The following is an 11817-nucleotide window of genomic DNA, read 5'->3' as shown; positions in this document are numbered from 1 at the left end:
TACTAATCTATATCATAACAATTAATATGAACTACGTCATAACCGTTGGGCGACTATTGAATACTTGATAACACTCGGACATCCTGTGTAGGCCGTGTCCCACGGCCCTTGTACTACTGTTATACGGTGCTGATCCTTGAATTCTGGAACGAAAATATTGCACGGCAGTAACATATCGTTTGTAGTAACACAGTTGTATATGTATACCTACAGTATTTATTTTTGAACCTATTGTCTAATAAATTATTACGTCACATAGCCATTAGTCTGTTTATATATATTAAGATAACATCTTTTTTTGATTTAATTACAATTTACTATAAAGATTAATAGATCTCGTTGGTATATTACAATTTATTTTTAAGCTACCGTCACAGAAAAACAAAATAATAAAAGTAATGTGAAAAACCAAATCGGCGATTGCTTAAATTTCACGATCACTATCAGATGTACATGATAACAACCCGGACCGACGGCTTAACGTGTTCTCCGAGGCACGGTGGGGAGACCCATGAGGACTACACAAACACCCAATCCACGGCAAACATCTATATGGCCAATACAAATGTTTGTATGTGCGGGGATCGAACCCGCAACCGCCAGCACAACAGCCACAAACCAGTGCTGTGACCGTTGTGCCAACGCGTCGTTAAATTTGTATGTATCTCATCATTTTCATATAGCTAACACATTAATAGAATAAAGATAATGACAGTTTATAAAACACATTAGGGGTCGTCAATTAATCACGTGAGGCTCAAAGGACGGTCGAAAAATCATCACGAAATATCACAAGGAGGGACATTTAGATATCACGTATATTTATTTTTTGTTAAACGCGCGAATTCTAAACCAAAAAAAAAACAACCAACAACCTTATTGACTGTCTAGAAGTTTGTATCACAATGCTTAATTTTTCAAAATTTAATCATGTTATACTTGTATTTAAAAACAATTTTCTGAGAATTACAATTTAAATACCACCAATTGGGTAGGGGGTCCAAAAAGTTTTTAAAAAACATTTTGTCATTAATGGACGACCCCTTAAACGTAAGAAAATTAAAGTAATAAATATTCCTTGTGTTCGTGAAAGTATAATTTTGCGATTATCATAAAAAATATATATATATATATATATATATATATAATTGTTCGATTTTATCATCTTGTTTGTTTTGTTGATTTTTCCTTTTCTTATTTGCACATTTTTTTAATTTAATTTTCAACGGATGGATTTGGCCGTATTTGACATAATTATTATTATCATTCTTGTTTCTTATATAACTTTTTCTCTGCTGTGATAATAAATAAATAAATAAATTATGTATCACTAATTTAATTTTTCTATTATTCTAAGTGAATTGTGGTATTTCATATTTTTTTCTCAATTAAGGGTTAAGTGTTAGATAAAACACACAAACAAACATGTAAATAATTGTTTTTATTATTTGTTTGTTTTACATTTTCTTAGTGTCAAAAGACACAATTGGGTTTACTTTTTCACAATAGCAATGCTATTTAAAAGTGAAATACTTCAGTTGATTGTGCGTGATATGAATTATTTAAAAAATAAAACATAACAATCATCGGGTCGTCTTGATTTTTATTTAAGTTAATTTTTTTCATTACTTCAGCCTATCGCAGTCCGCTGCTGGACAAAGGCCTCTACAAGTTCGGGCCAAAAATGGCGTGAACAAATGTGTGTTGCCCATACTCGTCACGCTGGGCAGGCGGGTTGGTGACCGCAGGGCTGGCTTTGTCGCACCGAAGACGCTGCTGCCCGTCTTCGGCCTGTGTATTTCAAAGCCAGCAGTTGGATGGTTATCCCGTCATTTTTATATATCTATACGAGTATTATTTTTATAAACTTTTATATTTTTGTATATATATACATATACAAAAATATAAAAGTTCTATTAATATTATATTTGTGTCAACAATGTAAACTTCATTTAATAATAATAATATAGCTACAAATTATTTACATGTATAAACTCATATAAAATTAGTTATTTCCTCTTACAATTTTTTATTTTATTTGCAGTTGCAATTTTTTTTAAACATGTCTCAAAAATACAATAGTTTGGCATTCGCTAACAAGTCCGTAATTACAATTGTTACTATAGTGGTTTCGCGTTAAGAAAATAATGAATTATCGTTTTCACTTAGCTTAACCACGCCCCATGAACAACTAAATCGTAGTAATTAGAACGTCGTGTTCAAATTATCCATTCGAAGTAAGCCCTCTCATATAGGCGCAAACGATGAGTCACTATCGAGTCACTATTTTCTTAATGCGAATACAATCCACTAACATAATAGTGTCAAAACTACATCATTAAACATAAAATACATTGATTACTGTCACAACCATAATTATATCAATAACAGATAACAGATATGACATTCTTAAGCATGAACATATTGAAGACACTTTTTGAAGATTTGACTTGATTGTCTTCTTCACGAAGAAATTACACTTACTAATGAAGACACTGGATATATGACTAATTATCGAGATTTTAATACTAAACTGAAACAGACACTGGGAGAAATATTAGAGAACCGCGGTCTTACTGCTCGTTGGTAATTAGAAAAATTATAGTTAATTATTTCTCTATAAAAAGCGACGGTCTACGTAAGATTGCCGGTGTAGGCTGGATGAGGATTGCGGAAGACCGGGATGTGTGGCGCGAACTTGGGGAGGCCTATTTCCAGCAGTGGACTGCGATAGGCTGAAGTGATGATGACGTAAGATTGCCAGTGTAGGCTGGATGAGGATTGAGGAAAACCGGGATGTCTGGCGCGAACTTGAGGAGACCTATGTCCAGCAGTGGACTTCAATAGGCTGGACTGATGATGATGATAAAAAGCAGTAATAATTATCCAACTAATATAATATTTTTTAAGTCAACAACTGAGACCAAAGACTACGCACCGTACTTTTAGGCTTTACTTTGAGACAGAAAAAAGATGCTATTTACTATGGAAGGATTTTGAACACCTTTACAAAATCAAAAGGATTAACGGCGTTATTTAATTACATAGTAAAACCTACACATGTAAGAAAGATGATCCCAAAGCACTGATAATATTGGATATTTCTATTTACAGCTATCTTACTATCTTTACTATTATTAAGATCAACTACTTTTATTTGAAAAAAAGGTCTACAAAATGTCAAAAATTTTGTAGAAACACAATAAAACTACTTCTGCATATTTCAGCTGCAGGATCGAACCAAAAGTTAAGCTGGTCTAAATTTTCTTTGAAGATGGACATCGTAAGAAACACACATCCACTTAAAATATCGGAAAAAAAGTTAAGAGATATTGAAGAATGGTGTCAGCTGAATCAGTCAGGCGTATAGCTGAGATCAGAGGAATTTCATACAGCATCGTTCAAGGAATATTATTTTATCAATGAAATGAAAAGGTACTCTATATAATGTAGGTACAGAGCATGCTAACTGACAAATAAAAGAAAAAACGAAAAATCTGATGTTTAGAGATCTGGATAATTTTGTTATGACATATTGTGTGAATTAATGAGATGAGAATGAGCGCCGGATACCCAGTTTTGGTTCTAAAACGAAACGGAGAACGATGACTAAGAAATAGAGGATGAAACATTTTGCAACGCCAAAAAAATTCAAGTTATTACTAATTGGTTTACCATTATTTGTTTATTGTTGGCACCAGTCGTGATATGTTATTGCATCCCTTTTTTTTAAACATTACATACATTAAAACATTAGGGGAGGCTTATGCTCAGCAGTGGGCGTCCGTGAGCTGATATGATGATGATGATGATGATGACAGGATTATTTATGGTAGAATTAGGTAATCCGGGAATTTCCGGCTTGGGCAAGAAGACCACAATGTCTCCAACTGCGCAAAACGATTTAGATTACGGGTAATCATCGAGGAAAACAAATGCGAGAAACTGTGAGCTGGACTGTTTATCATTGACCATCGGATGGCCTAGAGTATTATTTTACAAAGCATATGCTTACCAAGGCAAATTCAGGATGCCATTCTATTTGCTCGAATTCCTGCCTATTCATGTTCTAGATATATTTTCTCATCATTATGATACCTGCTCCAGAGAGACTTCAGTAGAAGGAAATATTATCTACAATTAGCGACAGATGACTGCTGTTGAGGCCTTTCTTGAAAATTAGACAGTTTTTCTTCTAAGGGAATATCTGGGGTTTGAAAAAAAAATTAACTTCTCTTTTACTCCTTTTTTTAATCAAGCAGTAGGTTCAGATACAGGTAGGTATAGGTAGGTAGGTAATGATGTTTATTATCGCTGCTTTTGGATCATCCCTCTTATAATTACCATATAATAAAACCACTAACATAAAAACACAAAAATGGAACCACTTTGCAATGTGTTCGTCGGAATCATAAGAATACTGCAAACAGTATTTAATTCTACTAAATGTTTTAAATAATAAAATATACACATTCATTGGACCCACCGTGCAGGACTAGTGATATAGGTATTCTTTTATGTAATTTTACAATAATAAAACATGGTGAGGAATAAATTTCCTTTTAATATTTCACTTAGATCTAGAAATATTAAAATACTAACTAAAATAACATCATAAAGTTTTATTTTTATATACATTTATGTAATATGGATTACTGCAAGGTAATTTTATTTTACTATGTGGAATTTTTAAAATAATGCCTAAATTGATACAAACGTGTAACATAAACTGTATCAAAGTTTATTTTAAAAATTTAAGACTAGAACAATATTGCAAAACGAGACAGTTCAGTTATTTCAATCAAAAACTAAAATCATACATTATATTAATCACTAGAAGAATTAACGACAACATATATAAATATATTCAGTCTAATTTTCTTAATAAAATCAATACTTAGTAAAAATAGTTTTATTTATGTTATATCTAAATCGAGGAATATAATCGATATTTTTAATTACTCTTTTCTAGGCTGTTGGAAGGGTATATTTCATTAGAAAATGATAAAATAATGACATAGCACATTTAATGACATTATTATTTTAAAACATTTTTTCTTTTTGCCTAGATGTAGACAGGTTTTGAGATGCACGTGAAAAATCTTTTTATCTGTCTGTTTCTTTCTCATGACTGTGGCTACAGCAGAATAGAATATAGTCAAAACCTCTCTTTCCGTGGGTGTCGTATGAAACGACTAAGGGATAAAAAAGTTCCACTACTAACTCGAAACAATGGAAGCCGACGGATGGCGGTATAACCATTTACCGGCTGGTTGATAGATAATCTGACCGAAGATGAGCAGTAGCGTCTTCGCTTCGACTAAGGCAGCCCTGTTTTACAGCGCATGGTCATTAACCCTCGATGGGCCTCAATAAGTTTGGACGAGCTCTATGGCTGAACCATTACCTCACCGATCTCGAGGTAAAAACTAAGTCGTAATAACTGGAGGATTTTAATAATCAACTTATGATTGATTTAATCAACTGTAATAAATTAGTTACTTGTTCGTTTTGATCCTTCTTCTACATGGGAAAAGAGGCCTATGCCCAGCAGTGGGATATTACAGGCTAAAGCGTGAAGCGTCATTTTGAGCTCGAAGACATATTGAATAATTATTTATTAACAAGCAATAAAGTAATCGCAGATTTATAAATTTTTAGTTACTTCTAAATAACTTGAAAACTTAAGCGTAGCACAGAACAAATTTCCTAAAATATATCTGCATGAACATAAATATAAAAACATTAATTAACTATGTATTTTTATTTAATATTTAAAAAAATATTAACTATAAATAGTACCCATAGAGAAATTTTAAACCATAGGAAAAACAAAATAATACACCAAAGTGCCCGACAGATAGCCTTATTACAATATTTTTATTTACATTGTCATACCATCCATGTCGTTTTCGTTACAACATGACATTTTTTTATTTGTACATAATTTTGCACTACTTTCGGTACAATATCGATTATATACTTCGTTTTTCGACAGTCTTACTCTAATTGAGCCTAATAACAATTTTTCGACGTTCAAAAAAACTCGTGACTTGTTTCAATTCTAGTTATGAGTGCACGTTCGATTAAAAGTTAAAGATTCAAAGAAATCGAAGCAAAATTCCATAATACTGACAATTCGAGCAGTAAATAAAAAACAATAACTTTACTATAACAAGTATTAGGTGTCTACTGGTAGGCATATCTAGGCTGTTAGTACCAATCGTTTTTTTATTTTTAATTATATTTTGCCTTAAAATAAGGCAAATGAATCATATTGTATGAGAAATAATTTTAATTATTTAGGTTTGTTTTTGTGAAGGCTTTAATAAATTTGTTAAAATATTGCACTGATGCCGTACTGATAGATGATCTGTTTGCAAAGAATTTGCCATTTGTAAGCAATCGTTGTTATTATTGTACTGGTTTACTTATAATTCCTAATTAGATTAAATAAGTTATATTTTAGTAATCAATGTGTCTGTATCTATGTGTATGTTTGTTGTGTATTGTATTATATTTCAATTATACAAAACTTGTGCGAATTAATAAAAAAGGCACTAAGTTTCACCCTAATTTTATTAAAGCCATTTAATGGCCTGGAGCGCTTGTTTTGTAAGAGACGGCTCAACTCTACCTAAAATGTAATTATCTCAACTCTTAAATGGATTTTTTTAGGATATAATTTTTCTTATAATTACTAAAAGAACTTTCAATATAAAATTACTTTGCTACTTTTTGAAAATATATTAAGATGGTCGCTGCAGTTAAATTCTGTTCCAAAAGATTTGTTGAGAAATGCCTAATACCTATTATCGAAAAAAAAAAAAAACAGCTATAAAAGTTTAAAATTTTTATGAGTTTTGCTGTTCGCTTTAACTTTAAGATAACCTAATTTATTATTGGTTTCATTAGTAAATAATATTAATAAAAATTATGTGGTGTCATGGGACACCAAGTAGGAACGAAGTTCCTTCTGATAGTATAGAAGCAACACAATTTGAAAAAAAAAGTTGAATTTTATATATATTTTCTAGTTCTTGATTTTTTTTTTAATTTTGTTGATTGGTTTTTAATTAAGTACATAAAAGTGTTTAGGAAATTTATTATTTTAGAAAATAGCAAATACCGTAAAATAAAATAAATCAAACAAAATAATAATAATAATAATAATTCAAACTATTAAGTGAAATAAAAAAAAAACGTCTTTATTTATTTTTGTCGACAGTATAAAAATTACATAAATAATTTTAAAAAAAAGTTTACTAGTAATATTTTAGTTTTACAAATGTCATATTATACAGTCGTGTGACTGATATTACGCCACTTCCGTTATATATTCTTACGGTTTTAGTATCACATTTTTTTCAGTTCGCCCCGCCAAATGTCAAGCCTGCCGTAATTTTAATTTAGGAATTACCATAAGAAATCATCAAAAGTCACAAAATATATAGACGACTAGCTGTGCTCGCGACTTCGTCCGCGTCTAATAGTGACTTTACATGTTCAACGTGACTATTTAAATTGGCATAACTTTTTTATTTATGAACCGATTGAAATCGGATAAGCTGTTTTTGGGATAAGCGTGCACAAACGCATAGATAAAAATTATGACAATCATTGTTGTGGGTGCTATTTGCGTTGATAAAGGTTCCAATATTTTTTCTTATATATATTAAATATACAGACAGCGACCCGTTACATTTTTATTATATGTATTGATTAAATATTTATTCTCATGTTAGCTGAACATTCGTTTGTCGGTTATGCCAAGATTTTCAACAAAGTTTAGGTGGATTATTTGAAAGTGCATTATGCTTCTGTGCATAATAAGCTGCTAAGCATCACTTCTTTAAAAAATTGGGATTTTTGTTTAATTCTGCTGGGAAAAGGAAAATCACTGAGAAACATGGTGCTTAATTATATTTGAAAAACTCAACTTTAGTACTAATAGGTCAGAACATCAACCAAAGATAAACATGTGTATCGTCGTATCTATCGACGTTCCTTAAGAATCAAACGGTATCATCTTTGATTCAGACTGTATCATCCCACAGCTGGGCATAAGCCTATTTCTTCATGTAGGAGAAATATCCAGGAAGGAGAAGTTTAATCCACCACGCTGCTTCACTGTGGTTTGGTGGATATCTTACAGAATATCTTAATGATAGTACCTGTAGGTAAATGTGAAAGTTTTCGGATGAATGTATATTTTTCACTCTTTCACGAAAACGACTATATTTTTATCTTTTTTTTTTTGGTACGCTGTAAAGCTGGAGATCCATAATAAAACATAGGCTACTTTTTATCCCGACATTGCCAGGGGATCGAAAATTACGCAGGTGAAATCACAAGGCGAGGGTATTAAAATATAAGTTTTTAAGACTTGACGGCCACTATCAACACTTTCACATATATGGGACTCGGCGCTATTGTTATTTTCAAACTCCTGATATTTTGGTGACGTTGCAGACGCTATGATTAAGTCCCATATGTGTAAAAGTGTCCAATATGTATTTCCTGATACAGAATTGATAATCAAATGTCATCCTCCGCCATGTAAATAGATGTCATATCAAGAAGACAGTTACCCGAAGAGCAAATCTGTTTCCTTTACAACTACTAAGCGTTAAAGTAGGAAAATTTAAGAGCCTGATTGCGTGCAATGGGACTAATTGAGAAATGTACTAGTTGAGTTCAGGGACACCTCTCAATTTTAATCCAAAGTCTTTAATCTGAAACCGTTGTTTTTATCAGGATAAGCAATGAATGTGCCAAATTAAATGACATGAATGAGTGACATATGAACCTTCCTCTGGAATCACTCTATTTACTAAAGAAAATTTTATACTATGTAATGATTATGCAAAACTAAAAATGTGTTGTAGCTTTAGAGAATTTGATTTGTATTTTATCGTAATAAAAGTTTATCGGAAGTTAAAAGTTGTATCTTGTCTAAACATTAACAACATCTGAAGAATGGTTCAAGTTCAACTGCGAGAGAAACATGATTATTTCAACATGTTTAAGAAAGTCAAGGCCTTTGTGTAGGCATGAAAAAATTGAAAGCCTTTCAAACACTTATGGACGAGAATGGAAAGTTTGTAATGTCGTTTAAGGAAAAAGAACTTGGGAGAATTACATAAAGGAATTGTTTAGCGACACTAGAAATTCCAAACAACTGATTAACTCAAATATGACCGGTCCTGATATAACGAAGGAAGAAGTAATTATGCAATAAAATCGGCAAGATCAGGGAAAGCAGTTGGTCCTGATGAAATTCCCATTTTGAAACTGTTGGCGAAAGAAAATACACAAATTATTGTCCGTCTGTTTAACGGTGTGTATAGGACTGGTATGTTACCCTCAGATTGGCTATTCTCTACCTTTGTAACTCTCTCAAAATCCAACAGCGCCAGGAAATGGGGGGCGAGTATAGAACAATATCGTCGATGAACCATGTTTTGAAAATTTTCTTGAAGGTCATCCATAACCGAATGTACAGAAAAGTGGGCAGGTATTATTGCAACGTTGCTGGAATATGAATAGACCTGTATACATCTGTTTTATAGATACATATACGAGAAGGCTTTTGATCGTCTGCGACATGACAAACTTATCACAATTCTTAACAACATAGGCCTTGATCCAACAGATTCGACGATCATTAGGAACCTTTGCTAGAAACAAAAAGCACGAGTGCGTGTTGACCAAGTGCTAACAGAAGATATAGACATACAAAGAGGTGTGCGGCAAGGTTGTATACTGTGCCCTTGCTATTAATATATATGCAGAAGCAATATTTGAAGAAGCCCTGGAAAATGCCGAAGAAGGTATTCTAGTTAATGGGCACCGGATTAATAACTTGCGGTACACAGATGACACCATATTACTAACGTCAAATTTCAATTTCTTACAAAATTTGATTCAACGCATGGATATAATTAGTAATTACTAGATACGGTCTGAACATTAACCTAAAAAAGACTAAGATCATGATAGTCGGTAAATCATAACCGATCATAACACCAGATTTTATCGTAAAAAACCAAACTGTACAAAGAGTCAATACGTACAAGTACTTTGGCTGCATTGTCAATGACCAAAATGATCATAGCGTAGAAATTTCGTGCCGGATAGAGAAGGCACGCAACGAATTTATGAAGTTGCACCACTTACTCTGCAACCGATCCTTAAAGATTTCTACCAGTGTGCGTTTGGCACGATGCTATGTTTTTTCGGTTCTTCTATACGGTGTCGAATCATTAACCTTAATTTAGAATACGAGCAATCGATTAGAGGCATTTGAAATGTGGGTATCCAGAAGAATTCTGAAAATATTATGGACGGATAGTTTCCGACGAAAGGGTTTTGCAGATGGTCAACAAAGGGGCAGAAGCTTTAAAGATAATAAAGCGACGAAAACTAAAATATCTGGTACATATAATGCGTAGCGATAAGTACAAATTGCTACAACTTATAATACAGGGAAGGAAACCCCCTGGAAGAAGACGCACCTCTTGGCTTAAGAATCTTCGGACATGGTTCGGACTGAGTACTCGATCTTTAATCCGCGAAGTTGTGTGTAAGGGTCCGAATAGACAATATGATGGTAGGAGATCCTTACGCACCTCAAGAAGAAGAAGAAAAAGAACTAGTATAAAAAGTAGCTAGTATCAAAACCAATTTCAGATTGATATCCCTAATATTTCCCTTTACTTCAGTACGTAATTAAATGGACAATCATAGTATATAACGCGTATCTTTCAAATGGACTAATATATACAAATAAAGAAAATTAGAGTATCTGTTTGTAATATTAAAATAATGCATATGGATGTATACACGGTACATATAGCAAAATAACATTTTTTACAATTTTTGTCTGTCTCTCTGTTTGTGCCGACTAATCTCTGCAACGGCTGGAACGATTTTGACGGGACTTTCACTGGCAGATGGCTGATGTAATAAAGTAACGTAGGCTACTTTCATTTTAGAAATTTGTTTATTTTCTAACGCTGCGAACTGAACAATATTTTTTTTAATTCCATGCGGACGAAGTCGCGGGTACAGCTAGTAGAATATTTAAATTTACATATTCAAAATATTAAAACGGTAGTCTCATTTGAATGTTTGACACGATTTGATTTCTATCTTCTTTTTCAAATTTAATATCGTTCAAATAACAAATAACGTCGGCCCACAAAAAAAGTGCTCTGTACCTCTAAACAGACCCACCTAGTGTTATGTGTTTCAATGGGCCTAATCTGAATTTTTATTGCAATAAAAACTTATCATAAACATTTTGTATAAAACTAAACTATATATAAGTATATATATATATATTTAATTTTGTATTTTGATCACTAAGAGTGCAAAGATGAAAAAAATTATCACGAAAAAAGATCTTAAAAACATCTTAAGATATCTTGACCAATAAAGTGAAAAGCTCTTTACCTATTAAGTAAAAAGCTCGCCATGCTCTTAATTCAACAAGTCGTAAACCTTGGAAAGGACATGGGTCAATGGAGACAGATCATTCGCTCTAGATGAAACTGTGTCGAACACATGACGTGAAGAGCCGATCAAAAGAAATTTCATAAAGAAGCATTTTCTTTAAAAAGAGGAAAAAACTAATAAGTTTGGAAATTTTTAGGATGGGTGGAACTCTAGGTGCAGTCGTTTTGACTAAATTTATCGATTAAAATTAATCGCCAAAATGTATGTACGCGCATAAATTGCGAAAAACTGCAACTTAATTGATTAATTTAATTCTATTTTTTCGTCAATGTGAAGACAATGTTTGCATAAAAAAAA

This window comes from Melitaea cinxia, chromosome 22, assembly GCF_905220565.1.
Source record: "Melitaea cinxia chromosome 22, ilMelCinx1.1, whole genome shotgun sequence".
Classification (NCBI taxonomy): domain Eukaryota; kingdom Metazoa; phylum Arthropoda; class Insecta; order Lepidoptera; family Nymphalidae; genus Melitaea; species Melitaea cinxia.
This window is presented reverse-complemented; position numbering follows the sequence as displayed.